The 25,024-nt window shown below is 36.9% G+C and overlaps 1 protein-coding gene across 1 annotated transcript in view; it reads left to right on the plus strand.

The window, feature by feature from the left end:
- Positions 1 to 25,024, plus strand: part of NPAS3 (neuronal PAS domain protein 3) — a 579,942-nt gene that overhangs the window by 523,252 nt on the left and 31,666 nt on the right. The gene's annotated exons all lie outside the window — the stretch shown is intronic.

Consider the following 25,024-nt stretch of genomic DNA (forward strand, 5'->3'; position numbering starts at 1 on the left):
TCTGATATAAGGCAGGATAACATTGGCCTTCTTGACCACCTGGGCACACTGCTGGTTCATGTTCAGCCTAGTGTCAACCAGTACTTCCAGGTCTATTTTCTCTACAGCCACTCTTCCAGCCACTCTGCTCCAAGCCACTAGTGTTGCCTGGGGTTGTTGTGGCTGAAATGCAGGACGCAGCACTTCGTCTCACTGAACTTCATCCCATTGGCTCCAGCTTTGCTATTCAGCCTGTTCAGATCACTCTGCAGGGCCTTTCTACCCCTAGGCAGATTGGCATTTCCTGCCAAATTGTTGTAATCTACAAACTTGCTGAGAGTGCCCTCAATACCAATACTGACCCCTGGAGAGCATCACTCATGACTGCTGGCTGGTACTCACCACTGCCCCTTGGCCCCAGGCACCCAGCCAGTTCTTTATCCAGTAAAAAGTGCATCTGTCCACACCATGGACTACCAGCTTCTCCAGGAGAATGCTGTGGGAGACAGTGTTGAAGACTTTGCTGAAGCTTAGCTAGACTACATTAATAGCCTTTCCCTCACCCACCAGGTGGGTCATTCAGTCATAGAGGGAGATCAGGTTGGTCAACTGTGGGATACAGCTGTATTAGTTGTCAGTATTGTACAGGCCTGTAAGCCCTACATCATAACTTTACAGAATCTCAGATGTTATCAATGCCGAGAGCAGGTATTTACATCTGCTTTGCCTGATATTCTTTGTATATAAAATAATTTATTAGGGAATATAAGCAAACTTAAAGAAACTGACCAAATTACAGTGAAGAGAGCAAAGTTATCTTCATTACTTATTTTTTAAATCACAAAGGACTCTTAAAATCATCATCTTGACAGCATAATTTTACATGGCAGTGAACATAGTGCATGAAATTAAAAAAATTGCTATACAAAAGATTTGACATAGCAAGCTTAGTTTATAAGTTTTGAAGTTTTGTTCACACGTCAAGTTTCTGCATTCAGTAATGGAAAATTCAAATTTGGCAAGCTATGCCTCAATCATCAGTTACTGTATAACAAAAATTTTAAATAATATAGACTTGAAAATCTGAGAAGTATTTAAAACTTCATAAAAATGTTTTCTCAGATTAGTCTCTCTTGTCTATATGAATTCATCTTTTCATTTTGTTCAGTGTTATCTTTCTACCATAGTGATTAAAATTAACCATTTTCGGATTGTGCTTTCAGATTTTGCATTTAAAATTCTAACAAAATTAGCACTGTTTAAATGTGAATTTTGAAAATGAAAATCTAAATTTCTTGTTGCAATTTTGTGTCCATCACAGTTCTATTATCATTTTTTCATTCCAATCCTTTTTTTATTCTAATTCTGACTTCATTAAAAATGTAAATTTAATAAATTTTTATTATTTCTTTTTTAGAAGAACCTGAATAGTTGGGTGAAACTTGGAAATCTCAGATGTGCATTATAAATGTAGTTCTTGACAGCATTTAGATTCATTAATTCAAGAAGGCAGGCAGATCTCTGTTAAAGGAACAAGGCCGTGCCATTTTGCACTTACCTTGTGCAAATGCATTTGCCTAGTGAAACCTAGTGATTTTCTTGATTTAATCTAAAACTTTAATGATTGTTTCCTATCTAAGGGAAAGATTCACCTGAACTTCAGAATTAAGATATCCTTACGCCAAGATCACTTTAAGGATCCAATACAACATGAGCTTGTTAAGAACACAGGTGAAAACACCTTTCCTTTAAGGGGAATAGGAAAGGTAGAAGAGGAAGCAGTTCTTTTTTTGCATAATAGTCTAATGATTTCTGGGATGTGGACTATGTTAGAATCAGATTTAATTCCCTCCACAGCCTGAGGGAATTCATGTATTCCACTTTCCAGCTTGGCCTAAATTCTTTTCTTCTTTCTTAATACTTTTCTCCCTTGAAATCTTTTGTCAAGCATTTTACTCTATCGCAGAAAGGTATCCTGACCTTTTTCTGTAGGAAAAAAGAAAACTGCAGAATTTAGCATTTCATCACATGGCTACTGCCACACCTCCTTAATTGAGTGAAGAAGGAATAAGAAACCAACATCAGGAAGCATTATCTGAAGAGTTTTCTAAATGTCAGCACATGCATTCCCCAGACTTTTCAGCACTGAGAAGACTTAAAGGTAATTTGTCAGAGAGAAAGAACTGATCGAGAATTCACCCATGTAAATCGATGACCTTTTAGTCAAAAGCAAGTCTCTTAGCTAGTAAAGTTGCAGCATTACTTCTAAAAGTACAAAATACTAATGGGCCAATCAGAGGCTTATGAAGTATGTACCTGTAGATATAAAGATACGGTTCAAGAAAAGATGGTCTGCCACAGGATTAAGAAGACTAGAGTTCATTTTATGCCTTGCTATAGAGCTGTGAGATTCTATTAGGAAAGCTGTCTGGAAAAGCTTCGTTCACATTTGACATCTAAATACATTAACCACTTTATTAAAACTGTTCAGCAGCTACTAGCTCCATTTTCTCAAAAACATTTTCAGGGCTGAGCATCTTTCAGCCAGGATTTGTAGCACTGTTTTATCACCTGAAGACATGTTAGGCATTTATTAATTATAGGAGTGTTAATGAAACTAACCAGATAGTGCTATGTAAAAGCCCTTTTTAATAACGACCTTCTTTAAAAGATAGATTCAGACTTTGATCATTTCTCCTGCTGAGTTCAGCTGTTGCATTTGTGACACTTGTATCAGGACCTGCTTTTTCCTCAAGGAATGTCTTAAAACTTATCACAGTGTGATACGTGACTGAGAGATGTGATTCTGTTGCAATGTGTTCTAAATTGCATATGTGAGAAATTTCTTAGATCTTAGACTGGATTTTGAAAAGAAAGAAAATATTAAATTGAGCAAACACGGACTTCTTTTTGAAAGAGGTCTGTCTTGGGACCGGTGCTCTTTAACATCTTTATTAATGACATCGATGAGGGAATTGAGTGCACCCTCAGCAAGTTTGCTGACGACACCAAGCTGAGTGGTGCGGTTGATACGGTGGAAGGAAGGGATGCCATTCAGAGGGACCTCGACAGGCTGGAGGGCTGGGCTCGGGTGAACCTAATGAGGTTCAACACGGCAAAGTGCAAGGTTTTGCATTTGGGCCGGAAGAACCCCAGGCACCCGTACAGGCTGGGAGGAGTGGTCCTTGAGAGCAGCTCGGCAGAGAAGGACCTGGGGGTCCTGATGGACGAGAGACTGAACATGAGCCAGCAGTGCGCTCTGGCAGCTCGAAAGGCAAATGGGATCCTGGGCTCCATCAGGAGAGGGGTGGTCAGCAGGGACAGGGAGGTGATCGTCCCTCTCTACTCGGCTCTTGTGAGGCCCCATCTGGAGTACTGTGTCCAGGTGTGGAGCCCTCAGTACAAGAAAGACATTGAGATTTTGGAAAGGGTCCAGAGGAGGGCGACTAAGATGATCAGGGGGCTGGAGCACCTCCCCTATGAGGACAGGCTGAGGGAGTTGGGCTTGTTCAGCCTGGAGAAGAGAAGGCTGCGGGGTGACCTCATTGCAGCCTATCAATACCTGAAGGGAACCTACACCCACGAGGGGAGTAAACTCTTCAAAAGGGCTGACAACAGCAGGACTAGGGGAAATGGATCGAAGTTGAAGGAGGGAAGATTTAGGTTGGATGTTAGGGGGAAGTTCTATACAAGGAGAGTGGTTAGGCCCTGGAACGGGCTGCCCAGGGAGGTTGTGGATGCCCCGTCCTTGGATGTGTTTAAGGCCAGATTGGACGGGGTCCTGGGCAACCTGATCTGAATGTGTGTGTTTGGTGGCCCTGCTAGGCAGGGGGGTTGGAACTACATGATCCTTGAGGTCCCTTCCAACCCGGGTGATTCTGTGATTCTGTGATTTCATAGTTTATGGCAAAATTAGCAGAAATTCATTTGATTCTGATTTTTAGGTAGTATTGTTCTGAAGTTACTTTTATTAAAAGTCAGTGATTGTAACAGTGAAAGAAAACAATGAGGTCAAGATTTACTCTGATACATTTAAAATAATAATAAAAATAAATAAATTTAAAAAATTAAAAATAGGTAGAGATCATCCTCAAGCCAAATCTAACATTATTTCAAAAACCAATATTTACTGACTCTTAGAGATAAATGTTTGTTGCACTTTCATTCGTAAGCACTAACTATCTAGTTGTGAACTCTTAGTGCAATAGGCCTGACAGTTTCTTTTCCCTGAACAGAAGCCAGTGAGAGGAGTGAGAATGGTGAATTCTAACCAGCATGGTGGGAGAAAGTTATTGGGGTCCTAGTTGGGCATACCTGCTGAAGACAAGAGGTCTTCAGTCCCCAAAGTTTTCTGAAGTTATCACCTCTTGTTTTATGCCTCTACTTTTTGTTAGCGAATGGGAATATGCCTCTACTTATGTATGCTCCTATTTTATGTTATGCTCCTACTTTAGGAGGAAAGTACTCTGTGTTCTGTGAGGAATCATCAACCAGAATTCAGGCAGATGCTTTTGCCAACCTCTCTGCGCCACTTGGCTGTTTTTGTAACTGGTACCAGTGGATATTATATTCCATCCCCTTTTCATAATGTAAGAAGTATATTAGATGCGTAAATACAGAGTTGTAGCTTCTTAATTGTCTCTACTCCTTTCAACAGTTCAAAATTTTTCTCTAAATTATGCTTAGGAAAGACAAGAAGCTTATATGCTGAAAAATTACAGCTAACAAAGTTAATTTAAAAGAGAACATCTTGCTTTTCGGTGGATACTTGCAGAAGCACTATCATCTTTCCACTGTTAAAATGTTATTGAGTATGAAGGAATCAATGAAATTCAGAACTAAGATAAAACTAAATGGAAGGTTCCCAAACTTGCATTTCAGTGAATTTTACATTTAACATATTTTTCTCATATTCTGCATAATATCTTGATATAGTAACATGAAATCAATAGCTGTTAGGTAGAAAATACATGTCTTGAACTGATAGCCATAAGGGTATAATCCTGATATTTTATGCAAAAACATATGTGTATTTACCTTTTGTATAAAAACTGTGATTGGTGAATTACAGGGACAACACTACAGTTTTGCAAGAGGCTATTTTTCACTGTTACCTCTGCAAGGAAATATCTATTGAAGAATTACACGACAATTCTAAACAAAATCTTTCCTTCATCACAGTTCTTCTATTCAGTACATGTTAAAATCTGTTAGCTGCCCACAGTTCATAAGTATTAGTCTATCCCTTTGTCCTGTTCAAGTCACGCCTGCTGAACCATTATAAAAGTTACTCTTTTTTCCCCTGCTCATAACTTCTCCATAATGTAATAATTGCGTTTGTTTATTTGCATAGTGCATAAATTATGTGAACACAGAATTATGTTTTCACCAAGTCTTGAACTTGGAAAAGACTCTTTGCTTCTCTTTCATTTTTTAACCCCTATCTCCTACATGTTTTTTAAACTTTTACTTTCTGTGCAGGTTCATACCTCCAGAAAGCAGTGTCTTTCGTAGGCTTTTTCCTTTTGCTTATAATGCTAATTATATTAATGAATGTACTTCTGCAACTCTCCTCTGACGTTGGAAATTGCTGACATGCCAAGAGATCAAGTAATGTGCCAAAGATAACAATGGTTGTTTGTGTCAGAGCCAGCTGCGATTGCATTCAGGATTTCATCTTCAGCCTTTCTTCCTAATGCATGAATATTGTCAAATCATCCTCTGTGTTCTGACACATTGCACTTCAATTTCTCAGACTGATATTTCCTTTGTTTTGATGGTTGCCCTAAATAGGCAAAGTGAGATGCCAAATTAAAAATACATCAATGAAATGGAGCAAAGTTTAGCATAACATTTATAGAACATTATGTAAAAGATGAACTCCTGTTCTCAAACTTGGATACCACCTGGAGAAGAACTACTTCATAACCCTTTTCCTCAGAAAGAAACAGAAGCAGTGTTACAGCAGGGAAGCACGTTTTCTTACCACTTGGATTTAGCCTAGGGGAGATCCATGAGTCTATTGTTCAGGCCTCCTCAGTGTGGGACAGGAGCAGGAGTAGCAACAGCCACCTCCTGGGCTGGTAGCTGGCTTGGTTCCTTTCAAACTTTGCCTTTCGTGTATGAGAACAAACTATATAGAGAGGCTTTGGTTTGTGTTTTTTTTTTTAATTTACTTAGCATTTTCTCACACTCACCGTAAATTTCTTCACCTTGAAGACCTGAACACCTGCAAGCTTAATGATGTAGCATGAAGGAAAAAAATGTAATATGCATGTGTAGAGATGATAAGAATCATTTCTATTTGGACCAAAGTGAAAATAATAGCAAGTCAGAATGTCTCACTCACTCACACAGATGGTACTATTCTCCAAATTCTGAGACTTTCCACATGAACAAGTGTCTACATAATGTTTAAAGCCTGTCATATCCTTAGAAAACAGATTTTTAATATAATTTGCTGTCAATATGATGCAAGGTTCCTATGCATCTACCTGTTCAGCAGAAGGGAAAGACAAAGTTCTTCACTTTGATGTGTCCAACACTAGTGTAGCAGAAATGCTAAGTCAGAGCCTGAAACAGTAATTGAGCACCTGGTGGAAAGATAGGACCAACCAAGGGGAGCTCAGATGCATGCAATGTACCTAAGTGACCGGAAGAGGTGGATCCTGGGCTCCACCCCTTCCCAGACCTCATTTACAGCTTTGTGGTAGAGACAAAGGTATCTTGCTAGAGATCCATGCCTACCTGAGGCCTTCTAAAGGTAAGCAGCTTTTTTTTTTTTTTTTTTTTCATTTCTGTGTCCACAGCTGCTGTTGCTTTTTGGCTTGTCCTCATTTGCTGCAGCCAAAGACTTTGCTACCCCACTGTTATCGCTGACTTTCTATTGCATTATAGCGTTACAACCAGTATGCTATGTGTAAAACTGGTGGTTGAACAAGGAGCGTTGCATGATGTTTTTATTCCCTTTAGCTGTTGACTTAACCTGGTGCATCTGCATGCTAATTTGCTGTGTTTGCCTTCTGGAACAGGAAGTTGATCATAAGCTTCATGCTGCGTTTTCCAGAAAATCTTTCTGTAGTACAAATATCCTTTTGCTCTATTATTCATAATGCCTATATGATACTATATCACCCAATAGGATATTATGCTTCTGTTTCTAAATATTGAGGCATGCTTCTTGATTTGTTTGTTTTACGCACTGGTAGTAGCTGAAGAATATCTTTATTCAGTACAGTGTTTGGTTAAGCCCATCTGCTTTACCCTGTGGAAGAAGTAGAATAAGAATGTTTGGTGAAAAGAATTTCAGTTTCTCCTTTTTACAGCATTATTAGGAAACTGTCATACTAATAATAATAATTCCCATTTGACATCATGGAGGTAAAAAGAAATCATTGCTGACATCAAAAATGAGGTGATATTTCAGCAGTATTATTTCACTGAAGATAAAATAGAAGTCTTTATTACTCCCAGTGCTTTTAAAGAAAGCTGAGCAAGGCTTGTACTGACTCTAGAGCTTATACACCTTAATACATCTATAACCACTATGAAATAAAAAAAAATTAATTGTTACTGCTATACTTTTTGGCTGAAACTACTTAGAACCAATAATTTTGTACCTGTTTAAAGGAAAACAATCTGTATTTGAGAATAAGCTTGGAAGACTACATGTCTTATTTTTTTCAATTCAAAATTCATGCAAATGATCTCAGATAAATGAAAACATTGTGTATTACAGGAGGTAGGAATTTTAATGCAAACTTCATATTGGAGTCCATATTAGCAATCCATATGTATTACATAGTGGTCTGAGCTCTAAAGAGGTTACCCTAAAGAGGGTTGCAATTTTTTATTCCCCTGTTTCTGGATAGATATTTCATTCTCTCTGAACTTCCTGTTCACAGTGCTGTGTGAACTGTTTGTCATTAAAAGGACACAGCCAAGTTCTGTTTTATCAGCTGTAATCAATATGCTTTTCACTTTCCTTTGTGATAACCCATTAAAAGCTCCTAGTCCCACTCTCCTTTTCTGTTTATTTTATACACAACTCTTCAGTTATAATTATTTTCTATTCTAAATTTTCCATCCTAGGCCAAACAATATATAACATCAGTAATTCATTAAAAGAGTACCTCTGCCCAAGTTTGACATAATTTCCTAATTTTGAGATTTATTCTGCTGTATTCCTGTTCTTTTATTTTTCATTTAAGGACATAGGAAGAGTAATATAGACTGCAAATGACTAGAACAAGAGGATGGAAGTTCAGTGACTTTCTTATTGATGGTATTGTTCTAGTTAAAAGAAGATTCAAGAATTAGGGATTCTTCCCATAGCTTCACTTTATAGAATTACTGACCTTGTTGCAAGCAACATCTTCCCTGTATCAAAATGTTTCAGTCTTTTCACAACCAAGAAACTTTTCTCATCAAATATATAGTGGGAATATCACTTCATTTTGTTCAAGGCAAATGTGTTTTTATCAGAGCAGTCAGAGCTCATCTGCTCTTGAGTTACTGCTTCTCAGACCTGAATTCTTACAGGCATACCAATATTTAATCGTTATGAGCTTTTCAAAACATTGTAACTAGTAGTTACCAGCCACAGTGTGAAATGTTTACATCTGAAATGAACGCTTTACACTGTCAATACAGGTAAGTCTTATTCAATGCGCAAATTGTTAAGCCATTTTTAGGGAGGCTGCTTTGGTGGGGGGTTGGACTATTTGATCTCTAGAGGTCCCTTCCTGCCACTACAATTCTGCAATTCTGTGAATTTTCCTGAAGAATGTGTGCGTGCAGGAACGGAATGCTTATTTCATGTGAATGCAATGAGCCCTTTCAATTCAGTCATGTCTTGCAATTTCCAGGCCTGTGTTTTTTTCTGAACGTTACAGATACACTTCTCCTCTTTTTGTTTGTCCCTATTTAAATAATTAAATGCATGCATTTTTTGCTGTAGATAATGAACTGCTTTCAATTTTTGTGATCACTCATGTGGTTGTGTTATTACAAAGACGGTGTTGGTTAGGTCAGTCTACTGGTAGACCTAGCGCTATGTTTAAGAGGCACCTAAGTGCAGTGCCCAATTTTAACTAGCTCAACAGGCATCACCAAACCTGGCCTGGCTCTCCCACAGTCATGTGCCCGAGATTAGAGAAGTGGCACTATACACAGCTAACAGTTTTCCCTGCAGAAGCAGGGAGCTGAATCACAGTAGACAAACGTGCATTATGAGTTGCTTTCAGTTACTTTGTAGTCATATGCTTTCATAAATTTTGATTTGGTTGTAAGATGCAGACTTTGATGGTATAAAACTCACAGAAGAGCCTTAGATCACTGGAGCAACCACCGATGAAGTTTACGTTGATAATTTATCAGCTCTTCTCCATCAAGGAAAATTGTTTTTTAGTACCTGCCTATTAGCAATCACATGCATGTATGAAATTAAATTCTGGGGAGGGCAGCCTGCCATCTGTCTCTTCTGTATTTTTTCACAATGCATCATGCTAAAGTTAAAACTTTCTGGCTTCCAATGGCATAAAATATGAGATGTCTATAATGGTGATACTTGGAAAGAAAAATAGACGAAATACAAATGTAAATCTTTCTAAACTTTAGCATCAGAGTTGCCTGTATGTATACTTTGTTTTAGCTTCAAGTGCCCTCTGTGTTTTCCATGGAATGTATTGCCCACCATGTGCTCTTACTGTTGATTGCACAGTTGCTAAATTGAGAACCAATTAATATACACCTTAGGAATGTGAGAATGTTTTCTTAAACTGTTTCTGGTTCAGGGTTGGGTTTTTGTTGAAATAGAAATGCAGATGCCTGATGTGGAGAATGAAAAAGATGTGTTCAGTTTCCCTTCTGTGTTCTGATATGCTAAGATTTTATCAATAATATTGTTTTCCTGTAAAAATATCTGCCTCAGAGAAAATCTGCTGTGTAGCTGTCAGGATTACACCTCTCAGAATATGCCTGTGATGATTCCGTTAAATTGATAAAAACAGAACACTCTGCTATGTAGAAGGATTGTTGAAAATAATATTCCCAGACCCTTTCATGTGTAACAGCACTTGTACGGCAGCACGTTTATTGTGCTATAAATTCCATCACTGATTTTGGCCATTTCAAATTGATTCTGCAGTAACTGTAAGTAATGAACCTTACAGACAGAGCCAAGGAAAAAAAAAAAAAACACCAAGCCAATAAACTTGTGGCTGTAGGAATACAAATTGTTGAGTTCATTTAGCCTCTGTTTTTATCAGATCATGCAGCCAATACCACACAAAGCCAGAAAATACATCCAACAAAATATAGTGTTGTAGCCATGGCTTGCTTTAAATTGAGCAGCTAAACCAGACACTCAATTATACAAAGCACATTTCTGTACAAAATGTCCTGTGGATTTCACCTGAGATTTACAGGAGGTTCTTGACATAAGTGGATGACAAAAGAGGAGAACTGTTAACAGTAGTGACTTATACAGGATAATGAGCCAAATCCTGAGCTGTTTTACGTGGCCAGGCAATACTAGGCATCACTGGATCTTACTGAGCTACTAGTAGCTCACCAAGTCAAAATATTTAAATGCTTCCAACGTTTACAATTGTTCCTAGCCTATTTTCCTTTCCTTACTGGAAAGTTCTATCAGGTTTAATAAGAATCATGTTTGGTTTTTTTTTTGTTGTTGTTGGGTGTTTTTTTTTTTTTTCAGTTTTTTTTTTTCCTAAAGGTATTTGTAAAGATTCTATAGATTTTGATGAGGGAATTTATGCACTTGCAAAAAAGTTTCCTTAGGATGATTTTTAAAATCTATTAAAAATACTCTTCTATTGCATTTGGCATTATTTTTGTAGATTCCAATTACATTTTACATGAACCCACTGATACTGCTTTGTTAAATTTTGTATAGATTTCTAATAATCTTATCAATGGATACCAAGGCCATATAAAAACTTATTTTGCAAATAAATCATATACACAATCCCACTAAATCACTGGACTGGTCATGTGACTAAAGCATATATGAGAGTACTTAGGTCATTCTGAAAGTAATGCCTCTTGTTTATTTCCGTGGAAACTACAACAGGTCCAAAGAGAACAGTAATACTATTTGATAAAGCAAATTCTCAGCTACAAGGTGTTATTTTTTAGCAGCCACCACCATTAGATGTGCATTTGTGCCAGCAATGAACAATAGCCTGCCTGCTGCACTCATAAAAATCTGCACCAGAGGAGGTAAACCACTGTTTCACAGCTGCTATGATGGCATCATTGCCAGGAAATGGTCACCCACACAGTCTGTCTTCCATCTGTTCAAGCCAATGAAAGTTAGAAGTTGACAAATCCAGACTATATGGTGAGTAGAACAGTCCAGCCATGTGATCCACAATCTTCAAACTGGTGTGAGGCCTGACATTAATGTTGCAAGAGAAAAGTTGTCTAATTCTATGTCCCTACTCTAGAGGTTCGAGCCATCAGCTTGGTCAGCTTTGTAATATAGTGGTCAGAGTTGATGGCTTGTCCAGATTCCAGGAAATCCAGAAGAATCAGCTCTTTCCAGTCTCAAACAAAAAGTGCATATCACTTTACCCACTGAGAGTTGCATCTTGGACTTTTCTTCAGTGGGGAATTCACATTCTCCATGCACCTCCATTTTGACTCCAACTTGTAGCAATGACACCACGTCTTGTCACTGGTAATAATGTGCTCCAGGGAACTGCCATCTTCAGTTCAACAGGTTCTGACAAACTTGCTTACAGCGCTCTTTCTGCTCCTGTGTGGGTATCTATGGGACCCATCTGTGCGAACTTTGCAGTATTCTGATGCTTGCATCATCACTTCTAATGCAGTGAAGCTGATATTCAGCTCCATGTGCAGTTCCCTGGTTGGAATCTGCTGACTCACATGGCTTGAGATGCTCTTCATTTTGTGGTGTGACTGCTGTGCATGGCTATCTGGAACGTGGCTTGTCTTTCATGTTACTTATGCCCCTGCTGAAATGTACTACCCACTCCCTCCATCCACTGTTTAGTCTCCATAAATATTCAGCAAGCATCAGTGAATGTCAGTGGGTACCATTTTTTCTTTATGGAGGAATTCAGTTCCACACCTTCATCTTTGCTTCCATGCCAGACACCATTCTGGCAGATAGCTCTTCTGCTACCATCTGTCTTATGGAAACAAAATGTAATAGAATATTGGTGGGAAGATTGAGCTTCTACTGCCATACCAACATCTGCCTCTGAGGTTGTGGACCAACATAATAAAATAGGAGGCATTACTTTCAGAGCAGCTCTTGTGCATGTATATTCTACCCTTAGTTGTTACCCAAAGGGCTTACTTTAGATTTTTAACTTAGATTCTGAAAAGACTGGAGTTTTTTTTTTTCTACGTAGTTTTCACAGCATTGCAGGAGAGAGAACCAAGGCCATGTTTTATTCTCTGTGCAAAGGTAACTAAATGTCTGAGTTGAATTCTTACAAGCCCTGCAGCACTTCTATGCATCATAGCTAGCACACTTGTGTATCTTAAGGTCTGCACTGAGTGTTGAATTCATTCTGTCTTCTTCTACCTAACTATGCAGATTTATCTGAACCTCTGCATTGATAGTGAGAAATAGAAAATCCTCATTTTTGTCAACAAAATGCTTCCATTCTAGACTCATATAGACCACAAATAAACTGACTGTATAAGACACATTCCTTAGCTGTCTGTAAATAAAAAAAAAAATCTATTTATCCTGTTTACAGTAGCAGCCTGAGCCAGGGAAGGGGGGGGGGGCGGTGAGTAAAAGAAATTGTAGTCTTTCCATTAAACACCAAATAGGGTGAGATTTATAATAAGATGAGAGTTGGCAACGCTATTTTTCCTTTCACTCTGTGCTGGTTTCTGTTGCAATGAGAAATGTACTGAGTCTGAAATCTTATGAATAGCCTCTAGTAACCAGGAGCAAAGAAATCTCACTCATTATCTCTACTTCCCCTCTGAATAAACATTTCAGCCATCAAAATGAGTGTGACATCGAGGGCAAATGAGTGGCCCTCATTCCAGATGAGAAACATTTGACATCTGAGCAACCTGAAGATTTTTGTGAAGGTACAAATTCTTTGACCACTGGGTGATGGGGCAGGCACACAGTTTACTTCAGTAGGACATGATATGCATCATACTCCTAAATGAAAGTCTACCATCATTGAAGAAAATGAGTTCTGAAATAAGTGAAATGCAGAGCTGCCCTAATTTTTTCTTGTCATTTTATTAAATTATACAGAAAAACTTAGTCAAATATAAAGAAAGGTTTAGTGTGGATTGATAAGTGGCATGCAACACCCTTACTAAATCTCATTTATAAATGTGATTCATGTGGAGGTAATTTCTTGGTAACCTGTTGTTCAAAAAAATGTTTTCTAGGTGGTGGGTGTGTGAAAGAAAATTAATCTGTACATGTGAAATTTGCCAACTTCTGAATTAATTGCATAACAATTAATAAATGTTAAGCAAACAGCAAAAAAAAAAAAAATAATAATAATAATAAAAAAAAAGAATTAAAAATTACTGAATTGATTCCAGGTGCAGATAAGCCAAGAGTCTGCTGTAATTCTTCAGTGTAGTTTCAAGAACATGAATCTCATCAGTTCTTGCTCTCCATTTATCCACATCTGGCATTTAAAACAATTCTGTTCTATTATGATTTTTACTAGTAAGTTGCTATCTATAATCTAGCTTGCTACATTGAGTGGCTTATAGAAACAAATCATATATAGTAGTCCATTTGTAGCTGTCAATGAGAAGGTCATAGGTTTGCAAAGATCATCCATCTCTAAGTAGAATTATTTTTTTTTCTTAAGATGAAAATAACATACCTTGTTTGGATGGACTTCAGCTAATATTGACAATATCATTCCTTGAAATACCAGTAAAAAAAAAAAAATCCTTCTCTCCACAAAATTGACTTGATTTCGAATTGCAAATCTGTTGCAAAATTGGAGTGATTTGATAATGCATAACTGAAACATGAAGCACTCGTCACTGAATATTTCTCTGCAAATTTGATTTGATTGAAAGTATGTATTTATATTTTTATGTTCTTGAAATGTTTCAGGAGAGGCTTAGGATGGTGCTGCAGGCTATCGGTATCAGTATTTTATTGCATTTAATAGAATTGTGCAAAATAGGTTTGTATACTCATTCAGATTTTATAGAGATGAACCAGGGATCTGAGAACTCTAATGTTTTGTGGAAAGTCCTGCAAGAGATTTGTTTCAGCAAGGATGTCTCTTATCATACATTTTCTTTTCACATACATTAATTTACAGTGCTTAGTGTGAATGCCTTCCTTGTGTCTTCCTTAAGTGGCGCTTTCCTTGCAACTTTGCACAAGGAGGCTCATAACCTGCAATACTTTTACTGAAAATAAAGTAAGAACAGAATTGGTAGACATAAAAATAAATACAGTAGGTCAAAGAAAAGTCAAAGCCTTTTACACAGCTTTCTCAGGGAATTAGCAAGCATGTCTATGGGAGATTTCCATTTGTTATAGTATAGCTGGATTTCCAGAGTGATCAGCATGATCTCTGAAATTCTCAGAGAAATTAAAATGTCAGAAGAAGGGGAGGATCCTCTGGTAATTAGTAAGTGCTATTTAAGAGGTCATTTGTATTTTATTTTTTTTTTTTTCAAAGACTGCTCTTCCTGGGGCCTTTGGTTTTTTACATAGTCATAAATTAAATGAAAATCAAGTAGACCAGGAAAGTTACAGTGCTTATTGTACTGTAAAAATGTAAGCCTAATGAGACCAGTAGCACAAGATCTTCATGATTCTGTGAGAAGGGGCTATAAAAAAAAAGCAGATAAAATTCAGTTGAGATAAATGTAAAGTAATACACTTGGGAAAAACAATCCTGATTCTATATGTAGAATGATGGGCTCTGAACTAGCTGTTACTCCTCAGAAGAGATACCTTAGAGTTGTAATATATGGTCTGTGAAAGGAATAGCCCAGTGCTCAGTGGTAATCAGAAAGTAAACAATGCTAGGAATAGAAACCAAAGAAGAAAATGTCGTATTCCACTGTACAAATCAGTGTGTATTTATCTTTAATACTCGTACGCTTTTTATCCTACCTCATCTCAAACTGAAGATAATATAGCAGCAAAACAGTGACAACATTGATCAGTGTGGCAGAACAGCTAAAATACACCTAGGAGATTCTGCTTCAAAGAAAGATGACTAAGGAGGCAGATGGAAAAAACGCCAGTGTAAAGGGAAGGTGAATAGGGTATAATTTTCTGCAGTCTTTCACTATGTGAGGTGGGGAACAAAATTAAAGTAGTAAATAGCAAATTCCAAGCAAGCAAAAGGAGGTACTTACTGAGGCCATAGTTCAACAGTGATACTCATTGCCACAGGGCACTTTGAATGCCAAAACAAACACATGCCTTTTCTTTAAGAACTCCTGGGAGAATCTGCAAGTGAAATGTCATCTATATGCTTGCCTAGCTTGATAGTCTCCTTTTGTCAGCCATCATTGGCCGTTCTAGGAGAGGATGTTGACCTGTGGTTTGACAAGTGCTCATACAGATTTGCAGTTGCTTCTCTAGAAGGGCTCTGGTGATGTCACCTTGCATTCCCCTACTACCAGGTTCTGTAAGGACAGTCCAGGACTTGGGGCTTGAAGACTGAATCCTAGTTATGTCATATGGTTATCAAGACAATATGAAAACTGTTATATATAATACATATATAGATACAATACTGAACGCATTCAGAGAACAGCTGAGGTTAGATTTTGGTAGATGTGCCAGAGAACTGTACACCATTCTGTATTTACTCCTGTTCACTGCATGGATGTGGAGGATAACTGGCCCCCTGTAGCAGCTTTTCTGAGACATACAGTTGTATATTTGGAAGAAAATTACCTCATATACTTTGCTATATGTTTTCTTCTGAATTGAAAATACAGACTTGAGTTATATACGTGTCACTGATGGTGAGAGGGAGCACATTCATAATTAGGCAATATTAATCTTTTTTGCTGATATCCATCTTTAGTTTTGTCACAGTTATGACATTTTACAAGAAAGATCTTCCAGTAACCCTTGTGTGTTTGTACACAGCAAGTGGGAAGAGTGCCATGCTAGGTGAAAACATGCAAGCAGTAAAATCAACAAAATAATTGCTTGTCTGTGTAAGAGCCTGTACCAGCACTGTTATGACAAGCAGCGGAACTGTGGTATTAATGTAATTGAAATGGTAGTTCTCAACCTCTATCATAGTGGGTCCCTGCTTTTATTTTCTGACAAAAGCACAGGTCATTGTGCCATTTAGCCACAAAATATAGAGCAAATGTGATTTTTCTTGGCTATCTTCCTAGCAGATTCTGGGGTGCTACCGTGGGTGGAGAGCTGAAGTAGAAATTAAACATTACAGTCTTAATTAAGGCTAAATTGGGGAATCCATTTCCATCTTCACAGACAACAGCATTTTCTTTTTTTTTTTTCCCTCTGTAAAATGTATTAGTATCAGATATTTTGTTTTATCTAATTCTCATGGAGCACAGAATCACCTAAGGTAATTTTGGGGTTCTAAGAACAACATCAAATAAAAATGTGGGTGAAAAAGGAAAAAGAAGGAAAATACACTTTTATTTCTCAGTCCAAAGATAGAAATAAAGATGCTGCATCTGAATGTTTATTATTGGTTATCTTTAGTGTAATGAGACTTGGTTGCCCTAACACACAGGATTCAGGCTAACTTTTTTAAAAAAACCTTCCAGCCTCTCTGTTGCAAAATGATATAGCTAGTTTTCTACCCCTAGATATTACGATAAACTGTGTTGGAACTGATGCCACAGAAGTCCTTTTTTTGGGGGGGGTGTTTATTTTTTAATTCTAACAGGATCACCCACATTCAGGAATAGCAAGCTCTGGGAGAGTTTGCTTGTGGGCAGGGTTGACAATTCCTTTATTAGAACCAGCACACTTCAATTACTAAATGCTTTCAACTTTCTTTAAATGGTATTAAGGAAAAAATATCCTGAAGGTATTATTTTTAAGGGGGACTTCAAACATTCTGTGAGAAGAAAAAGAAGTGCAATACATTTGAACACCAAAGACTTGCAGTGGAAAATCTTAAAGTAGAGCTATCTTTTGAGTTTCAGGGTTAAATAATTATTTACCACAAATCAGGGATACAGTCTACCAAAATTTCTAAGGCATTCTGGATTCCTAGATTAGACCAACAGTTGCCAGATTCTACAATAGATCTGTTAGAAAGTTAGTTACATTACCTAGATTTAAAATTAGCCATTTCATTTATTCCTCTGAATTCAACACACAAAATTCATTATAGTAGTTGCTTGGAGTATAAGAAAATCCTGGGTTCTTAATCATTTTTACTATATAGACTTAGTACTCCAATAATTCAGTATTAGAAATTTTAGAGTTTATATTTAAAAGCAGCTGTAAAGCAAGCAAATATGCAAGAATAAATCTGCTCATCTTGAATTCTTCTGCAAATGGTCTGTTCTGGAGGTCATATAAAAGAGATTCTTTTTCCAGCTTAAACCTGTCTTTTCTAAATAGATCTCAACCTGATCTCATTTAATGCTTTGATGCCTGGTTTTTTAGTCATTATACTTGCTGTATTACATATCAAAAGGACTCTTGAGAAATTCCCTAGAATTGATAATTCTAATTTCTTATGTATAGCTACTCTATATTCACTCTGAGGACAGCAGGATTGTATGCTAAACCACGAATTGTAAAAAATTGATCTCTTTGTATATAGGTTTGTATTAAATTGAAATACTTTATTTTTTTCCCGTTTGTTGCTACACATGGGTTCCTAGTGTCAGTTTGTATTTGGCTGCTTGAGCATATTAAAGTTTTGCTAGTGCTTATGATGTTCTTGCCAAGAGCGCTCTTGCAGCAATCTGCACTAGAACAGTCTTTGTGCCAATTACTTCAAAAAGTACGCTGTTATTTTTATGGCTACTTTTTCAGGTTGCATTGTGGTGATTTCATTCATTTTCTTCTTCATCCATTTCTTAAATAAGTTGATCTTCTTCAAATGCTCGTAAATTTTGGATTATGAAAAAAAATGCATTGTTGGTATATCTAGTTGTTAGTAAGATCCTAGAAAAAAAAAAAGAGTTCAAAGGTATTAAAATAAAACCTGACGTGTTGAATTACTGTTTAATATTAGAATATTTGGAGCTGCTATTGAGGAGGTTGACTATGATAGTAGATTTGCAGTTGTATTTGGAAAAATAAATGAAAAAATAGAATATATAAAACTCAGCAATGCATGTTTTTGCTAATTCTATGAAGCTAATTTCTGGAGTGTTGGCTCCACATCATCTTTTATTTAGAGAAAAATAGGTGATCTGTTACAATTAGTAAAAAATCGTAACACAGAAAATGAAGGAATAGTAACATATTTTATGACTTAAATATACTTTTGAATGGAGTATTTTAATCTCACAATTTTTTATTGCACTATGCTGTACTAAATAATTATTCCTAACATATTATCTTAAATAATAAAGCAAAGGTACTGTTCTGTAATAGAATAAGAAATTGTCCATACATGAAGGGTCTAATAATGTTGATCTAATGCTATCCAAAATGCAGATATGTTTTTTATTAATTATTCTTGAGCAAACTCTGGTCTTGTCCATTTCCCAGAGTGTTACAACTTGATGACTCATGAAAAACCACCTGTTGTACATTCTTGAAGTTTCCTTTTCTGTTTGTAATGGCAGTTGTATGTGTCATTTCTCGTGTAACAGTCTTCCATTACTTCTACAATATGGTTGCAGTTTATTGTTTCGATAACTCGAACCTAGACACTTCTAGATCAGTGAGCTTCATGTGATAGGTGTAAGGTTGGCAATTTCAGGTTCTTGTTTTGACTTCGCTCTTTTGGGGAGTTAGAAGGTGGTCCTCATCACCTTTCCTGTAGTTTATTAGTTAGTGAGAAAGGAATGGGAGATAAGAGCTTGTGCATCCTGAGAGGGAGAGTTGGAATTATGCATCCCAAGAAGTTTTTGCATGTGTGATCAAAGCACTAGCTTTTATGCAGAAGGCTGTTTGTGGCATACCTGAATGAAAGTGACTCTGGCTATTGTGCTTGCTACTGGAGTCAGTAGTTCTTATATGCAATAAGTATTACTCTACTTGGGTCCTTTTTGGCATTGAGCAAGAGCTATGAACCGAGTTTGCCAAGCCATGGTGCTTCTCACATGATGCATGCCTTTAAGTATGCAGTGTGTTTGAGGTCTCATAAGGATACATTTTTAAAACCCTTAGGATTAGGCTAAATTCTCTTTCTGTCTGTTCTAAGCAGTGAAATAGCTTTTGAATCTTATTATTTGGAGGAAGTGATGTCTGGGGCGAGTAGAAAAGCCAAGAGTGTCTCCAGAAAGTAGTACTGACTTTTTAACAATAGAATACATCCTGAGACTACATATGCTGTTTAAATGTAAATGTCATTTCCATTCACAAACTGTCTTTTGCAGGTGTATTTGAGGGGATTTAAAATGTACTTGCCGGTGGTAAAGAGGCTATTGATCTTGAAACTACATATGTGTTGGGAATAATGTTTGCCCTCCTTGAAATCAGACTTGCGTTCTTTGATAAGGTGCTCAAGACCACAAGTCTTAAGAGTGGTTCAGGTAGCATTCAGTGCAAAATTGAATTAAGACAGTGCATTTTACTTTCAAAAGTGTTTCTCGGGATTCAGAGATTATTTCCTAGACTCTTTTTTTCTTGGTCACCATCGTTCAGAATGGCTGACTGATGACTGGTTTCCTTTGTTCTGGTGCAAACCTGATACAGTAGGACAAGGTTTACATGTAGAAGCAATATCTTTCATTTGATGAACCACTATTGTCTGGAAAAAATAAGATTTCTGGGCATACAAGTGCTTCTTAAAGAATAAAACCGAAACAGCAAACTTCTGAGCCAAATAAGAGTTGAGAACATTTATTATAAGTAGGCATGTTATTCTGTTATGCTGTCCAGCAAAAAACGTAGATGATGTTATGAAGTTGGATGAAAGAAGATAGGATGCTAATCTTGGAATGGAAAAGAGGCAGTGACACAACAGGAGCATGCATCTGCAAACTTCTTTATCTGTGAGGTAATTCATCAGGTTTCCAGACATGCAGGAATCCCCTGGAGTGGCTACTGGGCACGTGCAATCTAATTTACATGACACATGCTGCTAGTCCAGTGTTTCCTTTGCGTACTAAAATAGCTCTCCATGTGATATAGAATTGACATGTGTGTACAGCATGTCAAATGCATGTGGGGCACATCAAACTGGTGTATTAATCAACATACTGCAGCTGTAGTAATATGCTATTTTGAACACCAACATGGCATGTTCTGTGGGACTTCATATGAGGAATACTGCAGCGTTTATTGAAATGCAGTAGGTCTGAGAATGGAATATGCAAGTATTACTGGAACTGCAAACCCAAGACCTTACTGGACCTCTTTGAACCTAACTGCTGCTGTATAACAAGGATAGGCAAGTTTCATATTTTTCCAAACCTTTCCTGAAGATTGGAAGAGCAGCCCCAAGATTAGGAGAGATGACAAGGCAGCAGAACCTCAGAAGTAAATAGCTTCTGACCATAGGAAAACAAGCAAATCGTAGATTACAGGATCATATAATTCTTTTAAAGGTCATCTAGTCCAACTCCCTTGCAATGAACAGAGACATCCACAGCTAGATCAGGCTGCTCAGAGCCTGGTCCAGCCTTGGCCCTGGAAGTCTCCAGGGACAGAGCATCCACCTCTTCCCTAGGCAACCTGTTTCAGTGCCTCACTACCCTCACTGTAAAAGACTTCTTCCTTAAGTCCAACCTAATTCTACCCTCTTTAAGTTTGAAGCCATTTTCCCTTGTCCTGTCACCACAGACCCTCCTAAAGAATCTGTCCCCTTCTTTCCTGCAGCTTCTCTTTAGGTACTGATAGGCCTCTTGCCATCCACCAGTACTGAATCCTTTTTGGCAGGACTGTTCTCAGTCCTTTTATCCTCCAGCTTGTATTGACAGTGGAGGTTGCCTCAACACAGGTGCAAGGCTTGCACTTAAAAGTGTTGTGGTAACTGCAGAAGAGTACAGGAAGAGGAGAAGACAACATTGATACATAAAGAAGACTATACTGAAGTTTGGGTTGATAGGCATGGTTATACTTTGATGTCAGAAAAGAAGACTTTGTGAGATATCGCTGAACCGCAGAAACAACAGTAGACTGTTTTCTTTGAAAAGCTGAAAGGAAAGCCTTTTTCCAAATGTCTGATCTTAGTTTAGAAATCACCTGAAACCATTTAGGCATGCTTTATATTGTGGAGTGTTAAAACACATCTGTCTAGTGTTACAGGCAAGTTTAGAGATAGGTGTCCACATGTCTGTGTATGAGTAAATAAATATTCCAAATATATGGCTACAATTTCTAAGATTCAGTCAGTTTTAGTTATTGAAATTAACAGTATGTTAAAGGTTTAAATGTTAATTTTGGAAAGATATAATAACACCTTTGAGAAACCAAAGCAAATATATAAATTCTTGATAATCACAGTTCTTTTTGTTAGGGGGAAGAAATGTATCTGTGAGATTTTCATAAGACAGTTGCATAAAAATCCAGGCACACAATCTGTATTAGGATGTTTTCATACATGACTGTCTTGTCAAAATTTGGATTTAAGCTATAATTTTAAGGTTTCAAATTTAATGTCTCATTAAGAGAAATGAGGTGGAGGAAGAATTTTTGCCAATGTGGTTGTTTCAGTTCAATAATAAATTGGCATCGTCATTCACAGAGAAAACAAAAGAAATAGTTTAGAAATTTATTTCTAATTGAAGTTTAACTTTTGAAGAACACAGAGATATCTGAAAGGTAAAAATCACAGATTTCTCATGCTTCCAGGTTTTTATTGCCTCTGGTAATACATGTCCTTACTTTTATATCACATGTATGTGAAAAAAAATAGATGTAATATTTAAAGATGCCTTTTGACAAAGAAAATATTTCCATCTCTAGAGGTGAGACTTATCTTTAAAGGATGATGAGCGGTTTCCAGATGTGTTTTTCAAGTACTGGGCTTTCCTTTCCTTAAGTCTTGACAGAGGAAAGGTTTTATCAAGGTCTTTGTGATGCTCTTGTTTATTATGAGAAGACATTAGTAGAGTACATCCAAGTGCTTATCGCCTAACAGATGATTAAAGAGAGCATATGGCAGGGAAAATAAATATATATTTGTCCAAGCAATGTGGCTTGTTGACACTCCCACACTCACCATAAATTGTGTATACATGTACTCCCTATTATATGTACACTACATGTACATATAATATTTTGCAAATCTCTTTTCTAATCAGCTAAAAATAAAAGCCAAATAATGCTTTTTTTTTCTCTGATATTGAAGTGTCAGGCAAAGTTGATTTAGAATTTTTTAACAAAGCAATTAAGCAGTACAGAAGATTTTTATAGTATTTGTTTTGCTTTAGTCTGACATTTTACAGCAGGATATGTGTTCTATTTATTTCACAAGGTCACCAGTTTTATTCTTGCAGAATGGTATTTGGTTCATCTACCTGTTTGTCCATGTACAAATATCATACAACATTGCAAGCAGTAATACAAGTTATAGTGGTCTATGTCAAACCCTAGTCTAGATCAGGACATAAAGTTCATTGTGGATTCCCTCCACTTCTATATGATGAAAGTATCAAGGAAGTTAGAATATCTGCCAGTAAATAGTTTGCAAGCCAAAAAATAAAAAAATCTCACAACCCAATCTATCTTTCATTAAGTTATCAAAAAAAAAAAAAAAAAAAAAAAAAAAAAAAAAAACCCTACTAATTTCAGACTGCCTTATTCATTTAGGAGACACACAGACAAATGCTGGAGAAATATGTATAGCTCTTGACATAAAACGTTTCTGATGACTCCTTTGGTCAAGAATATAGCATTCACCCACCTTTTATATAATGGACAAAGCACAGTATCACTACCTAACTGTGACATCTAAATATGACAATCTTCTTATATAGTATTACTAGAAAAAGAAAGGTAATCGTAGTTTCAAGGTGGATTTTGATTGTTCAGAAGAAAGTATTTATAAATAAAGCAGCACAGAAGAGCTGCATTTTGTTTTGCTTTTCAGAATGTTCCTATCAAAATTTTGTTAAATATTTACGTCTGCATCCAAGTATTGGACTCCACATAGCAGTTTATTCTTGCAATTTAACTTCATTAAAGTCATTATACTGATTTAGAGTATGATAGACTAGTGCTCTGGGATTGAATTATAGAGAGATTAGTTTTACCTACTGGCAATAATTGACCCCATAATTCCTATCACCCCTAATCTCAATTCACATGAACCAATGTTAAAAGTGGCAATACTCACAATGTAGGCAAGGTCGTGACAGGTAGTATTGTTTCTTACTACCAATTAGATTTCCCATTTGGTGAGTTTGACTAATGTCATAGAAAGGGTTTCAGGCATGGAAATAGGTTTTTTTAAGACACACAAGCACTAGAGCTGATGAGCATTTTGTTGTACGTTTCCCAGTGTACAGAATTAGAATGCAATTGAATGCTGACCCATAAAGTTTGAATTCACATAGGGATTTAGAACCTATCTTGATCCATGAAAGAGCTAGAAACAAACAGTGATTTGAATCTGGAAGCAAACTTTCTTGAAACTTGATGATGGTAAAATGTGGTGTGCCTAGCATGTTTGGAACCATCTCTTGTTGATAATACTACATTTGTGGTGTACTTCAGATGAGGAACCAAAATGAAAGAGTGAGTTTTAATTGAATAGATGCTTTTCAAAATCAAATCATGTTGATAGTTAGCTGCAAATGACGTAGAGACTTCAAAAAATACAAGGAAAAGATAAATGGATTTTAAATGTGATATATCTTAATTTTTCCCCTAAGTAATAGTGCCAACTTCAAACACATTAACATAACAGTTTTCTGAGAAAACAACAGAACAACAATACTTTTGCATAGCACTTCAGCATAAGATTATTTTTCACATTATTACTAGTTATCCATCAGCTTTTTTCCAAGTATTTACAGATTTGTGTTTCTGGAGTAAGCTGAAACTGTGTGATAAAATAAGACAGATAATGATAAAAAGCATATGTATATGCAAGCCTAGCTAGAAGGAGCAAAGTACACTATTACTGCCCCTCCTGTGAAGTTAATCCTATTTCTTTTAGCCATTTCTTCATTAGTTTATGAGGTCTAGGGAAAAAAAAAATTAAAATGTGTTTGAAATGGTATTTTTGCATCTTGCCTTAAGGTACATCTACAAATATTCATAGAATAGTTTGTTCTTGGAAGGTACATTAAGTGTGAGTTTAGGCAATAATTACTTCTAATGTGAGTGGTCAGAAAATTGCATTTGAAATGGACAAACAAAACAAATAAGCATTTTCCTCATTATAATTCACCATACTGGCTGAAAAGTTAAATAGCAAATAAAGGAAAAATTTTAATGATCAAATTTGGGGTGAGGAAGGGTGGAGGAGGTAAGATGGAAAAACTTCAAGGCTCAGATTATACATGTGCTAGCGTTAATTAGATTTGAATTCAGCTGCAGTCTTACTCGTGAGCTTCTCCTTCACTTAACTATCTATGTCATCAGAAGTATGCAAAGGGCTTGGCTGCTATCTCTGTGAGATGAGTGCCAGAGGACGTAACTACATCCCAATTCTGTCCCCTACCCCATACTAACCAACATCTCTGCAGACCTCTGCATAGCAATTTTGGGATCACAGTGAAAGTGACTCCTGTGCTCTGTAGCCCTGTTCTTCATGCTGAGGCTGGAATGCGCTCTGAGGATGAAAATCTGGAAGAGCCTCCACAAGCCAGTTCTTAAGACACCTTATGCATTTGTACAGGAACTGCAATTTACATTTTGAGTCTGGTGCTTTTGTTCTATTGAAAAAACAACTCATGTATTTTTTTCCATGGTAGAATTACTGAAGGCATGAAGCTGTAACTGTTG

This window comes from Centrocercus urophasianus, unplaced genomic scaffold (assembly GCF_019232065.1).
Source record: "Centrocercus urophasianus isolate 14NV4802_14NV808 unplaced genomic scaffold, USGS_Curo_1.0 seq_14, whole genome shotgun sequence".
Lineage (NCBI taxonomy): Eukaryota > Metazoa > Chordata > Aves > Galliformes > Phasianidae > Centrocercus > Centrocercus urophasianus.